Source organism: Phyllobates terribilis, unplaced genomic scaffold, assembly GCF_046119375.1.
Source record: "Phyllobates terribilis strain yellow unplaced genomic scaffold, ASM4611937v1 Scaffold_1__5_contigs__length_1240528914, whole genome shotgun sequence".
In the NCBI taxonomy this organism is placed as follows: Eukaryota; Metazoa; Chordata; class Amphibia; order Anura; family Dendrobatidae; genus Phyllobates; species Phyllobates terribilis.
Window position 1 is genome coordinate 144,293,320 of NW_027362761.1, and position 18,336 is coordinate 144,311,655.

The window sequence follows — 18,336 nt, forward strand, 5'->3', positions numbered from 1 at the left end:
CGTGATCGCGGGTCACCAATGGGTGGGCATGACAACTCAGGGTCTGCAGCAGACGCCTGTGGTTGTCATGTCTCAATTGCTATGAGCGCCACCTAGTGGTCAGCGCTCATAGCAAGTGAGCATTTCTACTGCATACAAGCGATCTGCTCATCGCTTGTATGCAGTAGAAGCAATCAAACAACTGCTGCTTCTAGTCTCCTCTGGAGACTATAGAAGCAAGCAGAAAGTGTAAAAAAAAAGTTTTTAAAAAAATAATAAAAAAAAATATATATATAAAGGTTTAAGTCACCCCCCTTTCGCCCCATTCAAAATAAAATATATATATATATGAAAAAAAAAACACATACACATATTTGGTATCGCCGCGTTCAGAATCGCCCGATCTATCAATATAAAAGAAGAATTAATACAATCAGTAAACGGCGTAACGAGAAAAAAATTTTAAACGCCAGAATTAAGTTTTTTTGGTCGCTACAACTTTGCAATAAAATTCTATAACGGGCGATCAAAACATCGGATCTACCTCAAAATGGTATCAATAAAAACGTCAGCCCGGGACGCAAAAAATAAGCCCTCACCTGGCCCCAGATCCCGAAAAATGGAAAAGCTAAGGGTCTCGGAAAATGGCGTCATTTTTTTTTGTTTTTTTAGCAAGCTTTGGATTTTTTTTTCACCACTTAAATAAAAAAGAACCTATACATGTTTGGTGTCTATGAACTCGTAACGACCTGGAAAATAATGATGGCAGGTCAGTTTTAGCAAAAAGGACCCAAAAAACAACTGTGGAATTGCATTTTTTTTGCAGTTTCAGTGCACTTGGAATTTTTTCCCATTTTCCAGCACACGGTATGGTAAAACCAGTGATGGTGTTTAAAAGTACAACTCGTCCCGCAAAAAAATAAGCCCTCACATGGCCATATTGAACGAAAATTAAAAAAGTTCTGGCTCTGGGAAGAAGGGGAGCAAAAAAAGGAAAACACAAAAACAGAAAGACCCATGGTCGTTAAGGGGTTAACATATTTCACAGGAAAGCACTTTCACTTTCATTTTTGAAAGTTTTATTGTGAGCCTGTAAAAGTGGCTTAATACCTCTGACCACGTTGTTGACAGCAGTGACCTGGGGGTCAGAAATGCTTCCAGGGGCGATCCCCATGCTGTCCCCATGTCATTTGAGCACTGTCACTATCGTTTTGGGCACTTTTTAGGCTTTCTACAGACTGCTGGTGGTGCCGCCGCAAAAATGTTCGGGTCTCCCATAGACTAACATTGGGCTCGTTGCTCGGGTCGAGCACCCAAGTATCACAGTGAGCTCGGCCCGAGCTTCTCGCACCCGAGCATTTTAGTGCTCGCTCAACACTACTGGCTACCTTTATTAATCCCCTCACATCTGTACTTTACCCCCATCACTCCCATTCATTGAGGGCTCAGGGTCATTCAGGGAGAGCCGTCGAGGAGCGGGGGCGCCATTTGCGTTCAAGAGGGTGCCAACCTTCGCTGACAGGCAGGAACAGGTCAAGGGCCAGCTCAGGGCATTGCCCCTTCCCCGTTTATCTGTATGTAATTGGCTGGCCTGTTTTTTATTGGCATTGTTTTGTTTTTTTGAGGGTTTTTCTTGAATACTAAGAATTTTTAAATGATATCAATAAACTGTAAATTTTAGGTGAATTTTTCTGTGAAATCTGATTTCAGTGACCCAAAATCATTTAACCTTTTAAAACACCAGTTACTTATTCAAATCTATGAAAATTGCCTATTCTATTTGCCCACTCTGATGCCAGTTCTGATGCCCAGAAGCCTTTTGAGGCCAGGCTAGAGAGACCTGAATTTAATGCGGGGCATCACTATCTGTGTAACGGTGGTGTGATTTCAGTGGCCCAAGGTCATTTAACCCTTTCAATAATTCCCTTCAGTGGCCACTTTGATGCTCATTATTTGTACCAATTTTATATTTTTTGTAGATGCTTTTAGGCATATTCACATCAGGGCACCTCGCTGTATTGTGTAATTTTATTATTGTGATTTTTTATTTTTATTATTAAACCTGTGAAAAATAGAAGAAAAGAAAATTGACGAATAAGAAACTGCTGAATAAGAAAACAGCTTCCACCTCAAATAAGAAACTGGAAAAATAAGAGACCAACTTCAGCATCGTTGGGCAAAGTGGGAAAAAAAGAAGTTAGGGAAAATCATGTGACAAAAAATATGAGAGATTTGTATTACCTCAGGAAATCCAATTTGGAATAGAATTTGCTTTCTGCTGAGGATTTGCAGTGTTGAGTGCCAATGGTCTGCAGGTGGATTTTTCTAAACTCTGGCAAAAAATCTCAAAATAAGCAACTGTGTAATATATTTTATCATATAAATCTGCTTCTATCTCTGTCAGGACTGATATTTCATTGTCAAAATTCTCCATTCACAGGTAAAATCTATATTCAGCAATTACAGACTTTCCCATTACTGAGATAGGAGATGGCAGTTAGTTCTCATAAAGTTCTATGGAGCACTGTAACTCTCCTATCTGGAGAACTTGCAGCAGAATGTGTGTGCCTGCCTCTAGTTCCTCCCTTCATCCCATCTCCATAGAATATTAAAAGCACCAACTGTCATCTCCTATCTTTGTAATGGGAAAATCTGTCTTCACTGAATACAGATTTTACCCTAGAATTGAGAGAGAAAGATCAGTCCTAGCGGAGAAAGAAGCTAATTTCCCTGATAACATAAATTACAGGCAAAACCGAAGAAAAACAAACAAACAAAAATGAGCATATACCCTACAGCAAGTAAATAAGTTAAAAGTAATAATACATGTAAATAGCATAGGGTACTTAGTTAACACAATTTTGATCAAAAAAAGCATATAAACCATCCCACCACGACAAGGTGTACCCATCGAGACGGTCCTAACTGGTCTCTAGTATTAAAACTTTACCATGTGTCAAACTACGTCAATGTTAATAAGAGCAGAGCAGGACAAGGCCAGACAGAGACACCCATCTAGGGGAAGCTATATACACACGTGGTCAAAATTGTTGGTACCCCTCGTTTAATGAAAGAAAAACACACAATGATCACAGAAATAACTTGAATCTGACAAAAGTAATAATAAATTAAAAATCTATGAAAATGAACAAATGAAAGTCAGACATTGCTTTTCAACCCTGCACCCACAGAATTTTTAAAAAAAATTAAGCTCATGAAATAGGCCTGGACAGAAATGATGGTACTCTTAACTTAATATTTTGTTGAACAACCTTTTGAGGCAATCACTGCAATCAAACGATTCCTGTAACTGTCAATGAGACTTCTGCACCTCTCGACAGGTATTTTGACCCACTCCTCATGAGCAAACTGCTCCAGTTGTCTCGTGTTTGAAGGTTGCCTTTTCCAGACAGCATATTTCAGCTCTTTCCAAAGATGCTCAATAGGATTTAGATCAGGGCTCATAGAAGGCCACTTCAGAACTGTGTAATGTTTTCCTCTTAGCCATTCTTGGGTGTTTTTAGCTGTGTGTTTTATGTCATTATCTTGTTGCAAGACCCATGACCTGTGACTGAGACCAAGCTTTCTGACACTGGGCAGCACATTTATCTCTAGAATCCCTTGATAGTCTTGAGATTTCATTGTACCCTGCACAGATTCAAGACACCCTGTGCCAGACGCAGCAAAGCAGCCCCAGAACATAACAGAGCCTCCTCCATGTTTCACAGTAGGGACAGTGTTCTTTTCTTGATATGCTTCATTTTTCCGTCTGTGAACATAGAGCTGATGTGCCTTCCCAAAAACTTCCATTTTTGTCTCATCTGTACATAGGATATTCTCCCAGAAGCTTTGTGGCTTGTCAACATGTAGTTTGGCAAATTCCAGTCTGGCTTTTTTATGATTTTTTTTCAACAATGGTGTTCTCCTTGGTCGTCTCCCATAAAGTCCACTTTGGATCAAACCACAATGGATGGTGTAATCTGACACTGATGTTCCTTGAGCTTGAAGTTCACCTTTAATCTCTTTAGAAGTTATCCCTGGCTCTTTTGTTACCATTCGTATTATCCGTCTATTTGATCTGTCATCAATTTTCCTCCTGCGGCCACGTCCAGGGAGGTTGTCTACACTCCCATGGATCTTAAATTTCTGAATAATATGTGCAACTGTAGTCACAGGAACATCAAGCTGCTTGGAGATGTTCTTATAACCTTTACCTTTAACATGCTTGTCTATAATTTTCTTTCTAATCTCCTGAGACAACTCTTTCCTTTGCTTCGTCTGGTCCATGTTGAGTGTGGTACACACCATGTCACCAAACAGCACAGTGAGTATCTGTAGCCCTGTATACAGGCCCACTGACTGATTACAAGATTGTAGACACCTGTGATGCTAATTAGTGGACACAACTTGATTTAACATGTCCCTTTTGTCACATTATTTTCAAGGGTACCATCATTTCTGTCCAGGTCTATTTCATGAGTTTAATTTTTTTTTTTAAATTCTGTGGAAGCAGGGTTGAAAAGCAATGACTGACTTTCATTTGTTCATTTTCATAGATTTTTAATTTATTATTACTGTTGTCAGATTCAAGTTATTTCTGTGACCATTGTGGGTTTGTCTTTAATTAAACGAGGGGTGCCAACAATTTTGACCACGTGTGTACTTTAAATCAAATGCTTATTTGTACAGAACACAAGAGATTACAGCAAAATCAAAAACTGAGCTGGACTATAAAATGGTATACATGCACAGTGTAAGAGGTGATTGAAAAATGGCAATTCTGGTGTTTTGTTTTTTTTTGCATATTATTGTGGCGTGCGCCAAATAGGATAACTAATTTTATATTTGGAATGATGGTGATACCAAATATGCTTGCTTTTTTATTATTTACAAACTGGGAAAAGGGAGTGATGTTAAGTTTCTTTTTCACATTTAATTTTTTTTTTAACATTTTCATTAGTACCCTTCAACATGTTATCACTTGATCGCTTCTACAGCAGATTGTAATAGTTTCATGTCGCTGTCTATTGCAAATAAACAACCTCTTGTGAAGCCTCTCAGCTGCCTTGCCTACACCATCAGCACAATGGGGTGACTGAAGCGGTCTCCCTTTCTCCCTCTCAACTTTGAAGCCACGGTTGCCTACGACCTAAGCATTGATAGGCTTACAGTGGGGAAAAAAGTATTTAGTCAGCCATCAATTGTGCAAGTTCTCCCACTTAAAAAGATGAGAGAGGCCTGTAATTGACATCATAGGTAGACCTCAACTATGAGAGATAAAATGAGAAAACAAATCCTGAAAATCACATTGTCTGATTTGGAAAGAAATTTTTTTCAAATTTTGGTGGAAAATAAGTATTTGGTCAATTACAAAAGTTCATCTCAATAGCTTGTTATATATCCTTTGTTAGCAATGACAGAGGTCAAACGTTCTCTGTAAGTCTTCACAAGTTTGCACACACTGTTGCTGGTATGTTGGTATGTTGCTGGGCAACACGGACTTTCAACTCCCTCCAAAGGTTTTCTGTAGGGTTTAGATCTGGAGACTGGCTAGGCCACTCCAGGACCTTGAAATGCTTCTTGAGAAGCCACTCCTTCATTGCCCTGGCGGTGTGCTTGGGATCATTGTCATGCTGAAAGACCCAGCCATGTTTCATCTTCAGTGCCCTTGCTGATGGAAGGAGGTTTGCACTCAAAATCTCACAATACATGGCCCCATTCATTCTTTCAAGTACACGGATCCATCGTCCTGGTCCCTTGGCAGAGAAACAGCCCAAAAGCATGATGTTGCCACCCCCATGCTTCACAGTAGGTATGGTGTTCTTTGGATGCAACTCGGCATTCTTTATCCTCCAAACACGACGAGTTGTGTTTCTACCAAACAGTTCTACTTTGGTTTCATCTTACCATATGACATTCTCCCAATACTCTTCTGGATCATCCAAATGCTCTCTAGCAAATTTCAGATGGGCTCAGACATATAATGGCTTAAGCAGGGGGACACGTATGGCACTGCAGGATCTGTGTCCCTGGCGGCGTAGTGTGTTACTGTTGGTAGCCTGTGTAACGTTGGTCCCAGCTCTCTGCAGGTCATTCACTAGGTCCCCCCGTGTGGTTCTGGGATTTTTGCTCACTGCTCTTGAAATCATTTTGACCCCATGGGGTGAGATCTTGTGTGGAGCCCCAAATCGAGGGAGATTATTAGTGGTCTTGTATGTCTTCCATTTTCTAATTATTGCTCCCACAGTTGATTTCTTCACACCAAGCTGCTTGCCTATTGCAGATTCAGTCTTCCCAGCCTGGTTCAGGGCTATAATTTTGTTTCTGGTGTCCTTCAACAGCTCTTTGGTCTTCACCATAGTGGAGTTTGGAGTGTGACTGTTTGAGGTTGCGGACAGGTGTCTTTTATACTGTTAACAAGTTCAAACAGGTGCCAGTACTACAGGTAATGAGTGGAGGACAGAGGAGGCTCTTAAAGAAGAAGTTACATTTCTGTGAGAGCCAGAAATCTTGCTTGTTTGTAATTGACCAAATACTTATTTTCCACCAAAATTTGAAAAAAAAATTCTTTCCAAATCAGACAATGTGATTTTCAGGATTTGTTTTCTCATTTTGTCTCTCATAGTTGAGGTCTACTTATGATGTCAATTACAGGTGTCTCTCATCTTTGTAAGTGGGAGAACGTGCACAATTGGTGGCTGACTAAATACTTTTAGTTTCCAAGTGCCCCTTTTTGGAAACTAGACCCCCAAATGAATTTATCTAGATGTGTGATGAGCACCTTGAACCCCCAGGTGCTTCACAGAAAATTATAACGTTGACTTGTGAAAATAAAAAAAAACACTTTTTCTTCCACCAAAATGATATTTTAGCCCCAATTTTTTTATTTTCACAAGGGTAACAGGAGAAATTGGACCCCAAAATTTGTTGTGCTATTTCTCTTGAGCACACAAATACCCCATATGTGGTCGAAAACTACTTTTGAGGCACAGTGCAAAGTTCAGAAGGGAAGAAGTGCCATATTGGAGTTAATATTTTGTTGGGCTGGTTTGCCATGTCACATTGGCAGAGCTCCTGGTTTGCCAGAACAGCAGAACCCCCCATAAGAGACCCCATTTTAAAAACTACAAATCTCAATGAATTCATCTAGGAGTGCAGTGAGCATGTTGACACCACATGTGCCGCACAGAATTTTACACCATTGGTCGGTGAAGAAAGAATAACTACATTTTTACCACCAAAGTTTTATTTTAGCCCCAAATTTTACATTTTTACACTGGGAAATGGGTGAAAATGGCACCAAAATTTGTCACACAATTTTTGCTGAATTTAGAAATACCCCATATGTGGCTGTACAGTACTGCTTAGCCACACAGGGAGACGCAGGAGGGACGGAGCGCTATCTGCCTCCTGAAGCTCAAATTTTCCTAGAATAGTATGCCGACTTCATATGCACAGCTCTTACGTAATTCAGATGAACCCCCGTGGGATCCATCTCTATAATGAGGCAGCAGAATTAGGCCTCTTTGACACGTCAGTGTGTCCGATACGTGTGGTGACAGTTTCCACAACTACCGGAGACGCATACACACGCAGACCCATTCAAATGAATGGGTCTGTGCACATGTCAGTGTGTTTCCATTGACCGTGTGTCCGTGGGCAAAACATGTTGACATGTGCATTTTTTTTGAGTTGCACGAGCCGCAAAGCGTCCCATGCTGATGACACACGGATGACATCCATGTGTCATCCGTGTGACACGTACCGGCACCTGGGAATCAGTGTACAGTTAGTACTGTTCCCAAGCGCCGGGTGCTGAATGCTTCCCTCATCATTGTCCCCTGCTTGAGCTGAAATCAGCGCGAGCAAGGAACAATGATGAGAGTAGTATTCTGCTCCCGCTGTGTCCTGGTGTAAAAATAAGAATAAAGTAAATCTTTATACTCCGAAGATGTCCCCTGCTGTAATCCACCTGACCGCTCACGCAGAGGAGTCGGGGAGAATGACTCGCTCCAGCAAGTAAGCCCCGAAGCTGCACTGAACTCAGTGAGTGACAGGACACCGCTCGCTGAGCGCAGCTCTGGGGCCTGCTCGCCAGAGCGAGTCATTCTCCCCGGCTCCTGGGCATGAGCGGACAGATGGGTTACAGCGGGAGGCATCTTCGGACATGAGTATAAGGATTTTTTAAATTTTATTCTTATTTTTACACCAGGACACAGCGGGAGCAGAATACTACTCTCAGCATTGTCCCTTGCTCCCACTGATCGAAGCGCCAGCAAGGGACAATGATGAGGGCAGCGTTCAGCACCCAGCACTTAGGAACAGCGCTAACTGTACCACTGAATCCCAGGCGCTGGTACATGTGCTCCTCATGCAGCACACAGGCGGCAAGCGGTTGCCACACGTATGCCACATAGGTGAACATGGACACAGATATCTCCAGTACTGTTTTTTCTGGTACTGGAAATATCAGGACGTGTGAAACTCTGAACTCCATCTGGCCTCTGTTTAGCGGTGTCCTTTTTTTCAGAGGTTCACAAAACTGTGGCCACGGCACTTTTATGCACACCAAATAAAAAGACGGACACCGTGGGATCATAGAATCATAGAATCATAGAATGGTAGAGTTGGAAGGGACCTCCTGGGTCATCTGGTCCAACCCCCTGCTCAAAGCAGGATTCACTAGATCATCTCAGACATCTGTCCAGCCTCTGTTTGAAGACGTCCATTGAAGGGGAACTCACCACCTCTCGTGGCAGCCTGTTCCACTCATTAATCACCCTAACTGTCAAAAAGTTTTTTCTAATATCTAATCTGTGTCTCCTCCCATTTAGTTTCATCCCATTGCTTCTAGTCTTTCCTTGTGCAAATGAGAATAAAGATGATCCTTCTACAATGTGACAGCCCTTGACATATTTGTAGACAGCTATTAAGTCTCCTCTCAGTCTTCTTTTTTGCAAGCTAAACATTCCCAAATCCTGCAACCGTTCCTCATAGGACATGGTTTGCAGACCAGTCACCATTCTGGTCGCTCTTCTCTGAACTTGCTCCAGTTTGTCTATGTCTTTTTTAAAATGTGGTGCCCAAAACTGTACACAGTATTCCAGATGAGGTCTGACCAAAGAGGAGTAAAGACCGATAATGACTTCACGTGATCTAGACTGTATGCTTCTGTTAATACATCCCAGAATTGTATTTGCCTTTTTTGCTGCTGCATCACACTGTTGACTCATGTTCAGTCTATGATCTATTAGTATACCTAAGTCTTTTTCACATGTACTGTTGCTTAGCTCTATTCCTCCCATTCTGTATATGCTTTTTTCATTTTTATTGCCCAGATGTAGTACTTTGCATTTTTCCCTGTTAAAAACCATTCTGTTGGTTGCTGCCCACTGCTCCAGTTTATTTAGGTCTTTTTGAATCCTCTCTCTCTCTTCTCTAGTATTAGCTATCCCTCCTAGCTTTGTGTCATCAGCAAATTTAATCAGTTTACCCTCAATTCCTTCATCTAAATCATTGATAAAGATGTTGAACAATACAGGTCCCAGGACGGAGCCCTGTGGTACCCCACTTGAGACATTCATCCAGCTGGATGTGAAGCCATTTACAACCACCCTTTGAGTCCGATCACTAAGCCAGTTATGAATCCACCTAACAGTTGCCTGGTCCATTGCATACTTGGTCATTTTTTCAATAAGGATGGTGTGAGATACTTTGTCAAATGCTTTGCTGAAGTCAAGATATACTATATCTACAGCATTTCCCTGATCCACCCAGTCAGTGATTCTGTCATAGAAGGAAATTAAGTTAGTCTGACATGACTTGTTAGTTACAAACCCATGCTGACTCTGGTTAATCACTTCATTCTTATCCATGTACTTATATACATGTTGTTTAATAATTTGTTCAAAGATCTTTCCTGGTATAGAAGTCAGACTCACCGGCCTATAGTTCCCTGGGTCCACCTTCTTCCCCTTTTTGAAGATAGGAACAACATTTGCTCTTCTCCAGTCTTCTGGGACTTCTCCTGTTCTCCAAGAATTTTCAAAGATTATGGAGAGTGGTTCTAAAATTTCTTCTACGATCTCCTTCAGTACTCTGGGGTGTAATTCATCTGGACCTGGAGACTTGAACTCATTTATGTTAGCTAAATATTCCCTCACAATCTTTCTGTTTACAGATAACTTGGATTCCTCTATTCCTTTAAAAGGACAGTGAAGATCAGTTGATGTTACATTTTCTTTCTGAGAGAAAACAGATGCAAAATAGGAATTAAAAAGTTCGGCCTTCTCAACATCCTCTCTTACCATTTCTCCATTTTCATCCTGTAAAAATCCTATAGCATCTTTGACTTTTCTTTTACTTTTGACATACCCCCAAAATCCTTTTTTATTGCTTTTGACATCTCTTGCAAGCCTTAATTCATTGTCAGCTTTAGCTAACCTGATACGTGCCCTGCAGGATCTGCAGACTGCATTATAATCTTCTTTAGATATGCCTCCCTCTTTCCATTTAATAAACATTTCTTTCTTTCTTTTTAGCATGTGTTTAAGTTCTGTGTTCATCCATCCTGGTTTCCTTAAATGCTTCCCATTCTTCCTACTTTTCGGGATTGTTAACGATTGTGCTTTGAGAATCTCATTTTTAAAAATTTCCCATCCTTCCTGGACATTTTTGTCCTTAAGGACATCCAGCCATTGGATCCCTCCACAGGCCAGACGGTGTCTACGGTGTCTCCATCTGCTTCATTACAGGGAATCTTCCGCCGGGGGTTCCATCTAAATCACGCATTTCAGAGTTTTACGCGTAAATCCCGGTGTAAGCGCTCAGCGCAGAGCGCAGGATAAATGTGAGTCGAGCCATACTGCGGTCTTTGGGATGCAGAATTAACAAATCAGCAGCAGGTGAAGAATTGATTTTATTTATTTTTTACGCCATTCTTCATGCGGTATAAGTGATTAGATGACTTTATTCTTCGGGTCGGTGCGATTTCAGCAATACAAGATTTATATCAGGTGTATATTTTTGGCAGCTGTCACACACTAAACAACGTTTTTTTGCAAAGATTAGTTTTTGACATCTGACTTTGATAAGTGACTTTGACATTTGAATTTGATATGTGACTTTGACATGTGACTTTAATATGTGACTTTGTCCTTTGACTTTGACATGTGACTTTGACATGTGACTTTGATATGTAACTTTGACATCTGACTTTTACAACTAAAGAAAAATAAAAAGTTCACTGTCTGCTGTGAGGACTTGAACCTAAATCGCTATGTTCAGAAGCCAGTACTCTTACCATTGAGCTATACACTCAGTGATTGAAGCGTAAGCATTCTATGTGGCTATGTGATCTTCAGTGCAAATGTGTCTGAAACTCATTGGGACTTTCACATAGACCTCCTCTAAGCCAAATTCAAATGATGTGTGACTTTGATGTGTGAGTTTGATATCTGACTTTCTTCACACATCCGAATCAGAATCACAATGACTTTTAGACACCGAGTATTTTCATGGGCAATCCCATAAGCCAAGAAAAACTGACAGTCATTATCACTTGACCTGATGGCTTAATGGTAAAGCTTCAGCTTAAAAAAGTGCAGCTTCTGGGTTCAAGTCCCAGGAGCTGAACCTTTTTTTTTTAATTATGCTTAGTTAGCACACAAACTACAGGGATGTTTTACTTTTAATATCTGACATTCTGATTGGCATCCTGACGTATTAAGAAAGAGTTTCAGACACGCTGTCTATTTGCATGGTAAATCACATAGCTAAAGTAAATTGGGAGGCACTAATTTAATATAACTCTATTTCCAAGTGACTGTACGTTTGCAGAATTTCTTAGGAAGGGGTCTAATGATAACATTTCTTTATTGTAAATTTTTCTTTCCATCTACCCAAGAACTGGCTGCAAACTCCCAATTTACTTGAATTTTCTTGATGTGTGAAGAAAGTCAGATATCAAACTCACACATCAAAGTCAAACATCATTTGAATTTGGCTTGGAGGAGGTCTATGTGAAAATCCCAATGAGTTTCTGACACGTTTGCACTGAAAATCACATAACCACATAGAATGTCTAACCTTCAACCCCTGAGCGTATAGCTCAATGGTAAGAGTAATGTCTTCTGGACATATAGTTTTAGGTTCAAATCCCACAGCAGACAGTGAACTTTTTTTAAATTTATTTGTAAAAGTCCGATGTCAACGTTACATATCAAAGTCAGATATCAAGGTCCCATATCAGAGTCACCTGTCAAAGTCACTTATCAAAGTCACAGCTCAGAGTCACATATCAAAATCACTTATCACAATCAAATGGCAAAATCACTTATCAAAGTCACAGGTCAAAGTCACTTATCAAAGTCAGATGTCAGTCACTTATCAAAGTCACATATCAAAATCACTTATCAGAGTCACTTATCAAAGTCAGATGTCTAAGTCACTTGTCAAAGTCATTTCTCAGACAGTGTATTTAGCCTCAAACTGGCATTATTCTGATCAAGTCCTAAAATGGACACTGTACATGTGACCCTGATGACATTATCATAGGTCCTTTTGCACTTCTATGTTTCTGCCTGCTTAAGATTGGTCAGTGTCATACAAGAGGCAGAAGACCTCGTTGACTCCTTCACCCCAAGCCTATTTTCACCTTCCTGACCAAGCCAAATTTTACAATTCTGACCACTGTCACTTTATGAGGTAATACCTCTAGAACGCTTCAACGGATCCCACTGATTCTGAGACTGTTTTTTTCGTGACACTTTGTATTTTAATTTATTAGTAAATTTAGGTCAATATGATTTGTGTTTATTTATAAAAAAAATTGGAAATTTGATGAAAAGTTTAAAAAATTCACAATTTTTGAACTTTGAATTTTTATTCCCTTAAAACAGATGGTCATACCACTAAAATAATTAACAAATCATATCTACCACATTTCTACTTTACATGGCAATCATGTTTTAAACATTTTTTTTAGGAAGTTAGAAGGTTTAAAAGTTTATCAGCAACTTTTCATTTTTCCAGCATTTACAAAACCATTTTTTAGGGACAATATCACATTTGAAGAGACTGAGGGGCCTAAATGACAGAAAATACCCAAAAGTGACACCATTCTAAAAACTGCACCCCTCAAGGTGCTCAAAACCATTCAAGAAATTTATCAACCCTTTAGGTGCTTAGCAGAAATTAAAGCAATATGGAAGAAAAAATTTAATTTACATTTTTCCCACAAAAATGTTGCTTTAACTCCAAATCTTTCATCTTCTCAAGGTTAACAGGAGAAAATGGACCTCAAAATTTGTAGTGTAATTTCTCCTGAGTACACCGATACCCCACATGTGGAGGAAGACTACTGTTCGGTGCACGGCAGGGCTTGGAAGAGAAGGAGCGCAATTTGATTTATGCAGCGCAAAATTGGCTGGAATAGATATCGGACGCCATGTCACGTTTGCAGAGCCTCTGATGTGCGACTACTCGACTACTATCAACAGCCTGTGATTATGTCCCAGGTGTGCCAATGGGTGAGAGAGTGAGCCCTCTCCTAGGCTTCTAAATGCTGCAATTGCTATTGATTGCTGCAATTGGGGGGTTCAGCAGCCAGGGGTGGCACAGCTTATGTGTCTGCACAATTGCCATGACATAACTGTACGTCAATTTGCGGGAACCATGATCATATATTGTGAAGGGGTTAAAGTATTTCTGGAAATCCTCTGACCTGGGCAAAAGTTATTGTGAAGGGAGGGGGAGGAAGTGCTCTGTGACATCACTTATTGTACAATCCCATATTCAAGAAAAGTTGGGACGCTGTCTAAAATGTATAGAAAGCAAGAATGCAGTGATTTGGAAATCTCTTTTAGCCATATTTTAGTCACAACAGAACATAGAACACAGATCAGAAGTTGATAGACATTTTTCCATTTCAATTGAAATAATTAACTTATTTAAAAATTGATGGCAGCAGCACATCTCATTAAAGTTGGGACAGGGCCATGTCTACCATGTGTAGCCTTCCCTCTTCTTTTTACAATAGCCTGTAAATGTCTGAGATGTGAGGAAATCAATTGCTGAGGTTTTGGAAAAGAGGAATGTTGTCCCATTCTTGTCTCATGTAGGATTCTAGCTACTCAACTTTCCTGGGTCTCCTTTGCCCTAATATTCATTTCATAATGCCCCAAATGTTTTCTTTTCATGATATGTGTTGACTGCAGACGACAAGTTCATCACATAATGTCTTATTCTGCAAAGGGAAAGTCATAATGTTGTAGTGGTTTAGCATTGTCTGGCTAAAATATGCATGGCCTTCTTGACATAGTCAATGTCTAAATGAGAGCATTTGTAGTTGTATAACCGCTATATAATGCTCAGCATTCACAGTGCCTTTCATGATGTGTGAGCTGCCCATGCCATAGGCACTAATGCACCTCCGTAACATCAGAGATGCAGACTTTTGAACTATGCACTGATAACAAGCTGGATGGTCCTTCTCCTCTTGAGTCCTCAGGATATGGCATCTGTGTTTTCCGTAAAGAATTTAAAATTTTGATTCATCTGACCACAGAACAGTTTTCCATTTTGCCTCAGTCCATTGTAAATTAGCTTTGGCATAAAGAAGCATTTCTGGACTTTGTTAATATATGGCTTTTTATGGTAAGAGCTTTAACTTGCATTTCTGCATGTCAAGCTGTGTTTACAAACAATGATTTCTGGAAGTATTCCTAAGCCCATGCAGTGATTTGCCTGACCGAATCATGCTTGTTTTTAATGTAGTGCCGCTTGAGGGTTCATAGATCACAAGCATCTAATATTTACCATCAGCCTTGTCCCTTGTGTGCATGGATTTCTCCAGAATGATGATGATATTATGAACTCTATATGGTGAGATATTTAAAGTCTTTGCAATTTTCCATATTTTTCTGATTGGGAAACCTCTGACCATCTTTGCTTCTGAGAGACTCGGCCTCTCTAAAAGCTCTTTTTAAACACAGTCAAATGACTTAGTTGACAATTGCCCCCAAAGCTGTTTTTCACTAGTACCACTTAGTTTTCCAGCCTTTTGCTAACCCGGTGCCAACTTGAAAATTGGGAATTGTGTACAGAAACATGGGCGTACCCACCGTGGGGCAGGGGGGGGGGGGCAGCTGCCCTCCCCTAGAAGCAGGCACGCAAGCCGCACACCAGGGCCGGGGTCAGCACCCGGCGCACCCGGGCAAATGCCGGCGCCCTGAGCAGGCGGGGGGGCCCCTCACCGGCAGCGCCCGCTCCCCCCCGCTTGCTCAGGGCCCCGGCACCCGGCACAATACTTACCTCTCCCCGTGTCTCCGCAGCAGCTCCTGCATCCTCCGCGGCTGCTGCACTGTGACGTATCAGGTCAGAGGGCGTGGTGACGTCTTTACACCGCGCTCTCTCCTGAGCAGTCACAGCGCAGAGCGGGATGAGGCCGGCGACGCTGGAGTCCGGAGCAGCGGCAGCAGGTGAGATGTGAGGTGAGTATTTGATTTTTTTTTTATTATATGGAGGCCTGTGGCAGTATAAGGGAGGGGGGTGAGGTGGGGGTGTGTGACATCCTGCATGGGGCATTATAAGGGGGGGTGACATCCTGCATGGGGCATTATAAGGGAGGGGGGGTGTCTGACATCCTGCATGGGGCATTATAAGGGGGGGTGACATCCTGCATGGGGCATTATAAGGGAGGGGGTGTGTGTGACATCCTGCATGGAGCATTATAAGTGAGGGGGGGTTGTGACATCCTGCATGGGGCATTATAAGGGGGGGGTTGTGACATCCTGCATGGGGCATTATATGGGAGGGAGGGTGTGTGACATCCTGCATGGGGCATTATAAGGGAGGGGGAGTGTGTGACATCCTGCATGGGGCATTATAAGGGAGGAGGGGTGTGTGACATCCTGCATGGCGCATTATAAGGGGGGGGGTGTGACATCCTGCATGGGGCATTATAAGGGAGGGGGGGTGTGACATCCTGCATGGGGCATTATAAGGGAGGGTGTGTGTGTGATATACTGCATGGGGCATTATAAGGGAGGGTGTGTGTGTGTGACATCCTGTATGGGGCATTATAAGGGGGGGGTGTGACATCCTGCATGGGGCATTATAAGGGGGGTTGACATCCTGCATGGGGCATTATAAGGGGGGTGTGACATCCTGCATAGGGCATTATAGGGGGGGGTGTGTGACATCCTGCATGGGGCATTATAAGGGAGGGGGTGTGTGTGACATCCTGCATGGGGCATTATAAGGGAGGGGGAGTGTGTGACATACTGCATGGGGCATTATAAGGGAGGGGTGTGTGACATCCTGCATGGGGCATTATAAGGGAGGGGGTGTTTGTGACATCCTGCATGGGGCATTATAAGGGGGGTGACATCCTGCATGGGGCATTATAAGGGGGTGTGTGACATCCTGCATGGGGCATTATAAGGGAGGGGGGTGTGTGACATCCTGCATGGGGCATTATAAGGGAGGGGGGGTGACATCCTGAATGGGGCATTATAAGGTAGGGGGGGTTTGTGACATCCTGCATGGGGCATTATAAGGGGGGGGTGTGTGACATCCTGCATGGGGCATTATAAGGGGGGGTGACATCCTGCATGGGGCATTATAAGGGGGTGTGACATCCTGCATAGGGCATTATAAGGGGGGGGTGTGTGACATCCTGCATGGGGCATTATAAGGGAGGGGGTGTGTGTGACATCCTGCATGGGGCATTATAAGGGAGGGGGAGTGTGTGACATACTGCATGGGGCATTATAAGGGAGGGGGGTGTGACATCCTGCATGGGGCATTATAAGGGAGGGGGTGTTTGTGACATCCTGCATGGGGCATTATAAGGGGGGTGACATCCTGCATGGGGCATTATAAGGGGGGGTGTGACATCCTGCATGGGGCATTATAAGGGAGGGGGGTGGGTGACATCCTGCATGGGGCATTATAAGGGAGGGGGGGTGACATCCTGCATGGGGCATTATAAGGGAGGGGGGGTTTGTGACATCCTGCATGGGGCATTATAAGGGAAGGGGGGTGTGACATCCTGCATGGGGCATTATAAGGGAGGGGGGGTGACATCCTGCATGGGGCATTATAAGGAAGGGGGGGTGTCATCCTGCATGGGGAATTATAAGGTGGGGTGACATCCTACATGGGGCATTATATGGGAGGAACAGCCTGCATGGGGCATTATGTGGGGGGAACAGCCTGCGTGGGGCATTATGTGGGAGGAACAGCCTGCATGGGGCATTATGTGGGGGGGGATCAGCCTGCATGAGGCATTATGTGTGGGGAACAGCCTGCATGGAGCGTTATATGGGGGCCAGTATTCTGTATGGAGCATTATATGGGGGCCAGTATTCTGTATGGAGCGTTATATGGGGGCCAGTATTCTGCATGGAGCGTTATATGGGGGCCAGTATCCTGCATGGAGCGTTATATGGGGGCCAGTATCCTGTATGGAGTGTTATATGGGGGCCAGTATTCCGTATGGAGCATTATATGGGGGCCAGTATCCTGTATGGAGTGTTATATGGGGGCCAGTATTCTGTATGGAGCATTATATGGGGGCCAGTATTCTGTATGGAGCGTTATATGGGGGCCAGTATCCTGTATGGAGCATTATATGGGAGCCAGTATTCTGTATGGAGCGTTATATGGGGGCCAGTATTCTGCATGGAGCTTTATATGGGGGCCAGTATCCTGTATGGAGCATTATATGGGGACCAGTATCCTATATGGGGCATTTTATGGCGGCCAGTATACTGTGTGGAGCGATTCGCCGGTTTCTGAGCTATTGTGGAATTTACAATAGATATTACTCATGTAATGTAAGAAGTGAAATCTTTGCATTGTACTATATATATATTTCTCTTCGGTATCTGTGACCATGGCTTGCCCCCCCCCTAGTTTTGATCCTGGGTACGCCCATGTACAGAAATGTGCATGCTGAAAAAACATAATGGAATGAAAAACAGCACTATGTTAACTAGAGGCATGTTTTTTGATTGACATTGATAGAAAGCTTACTCAACGCTAATATCAATAGCTTTTTTATACTCAGTTTGGAGCAGAATCTGAGAATGTACTATCCTCCCTGATAAGGGTGTAATGAAGTCTGCACAAGCTGTTAGGCCTGTCACTTGAAATCGTAACAGCTGCATTTAATGTTTTAGAAGAGGATAGGTGGATGATTTAACTTCTAGTACCTCATTTTTTTCTCAATTTTTTGATAAGTTTTTGTTTGTTAGCAACCTTCTTAGAAGAAGAGTCAGGAGATGTCCTTCAGCTGTTACAGAAAACTGTAGGAGGAATAGCAGGAATGTGTGTGCTCTTCTGTTACTAAGA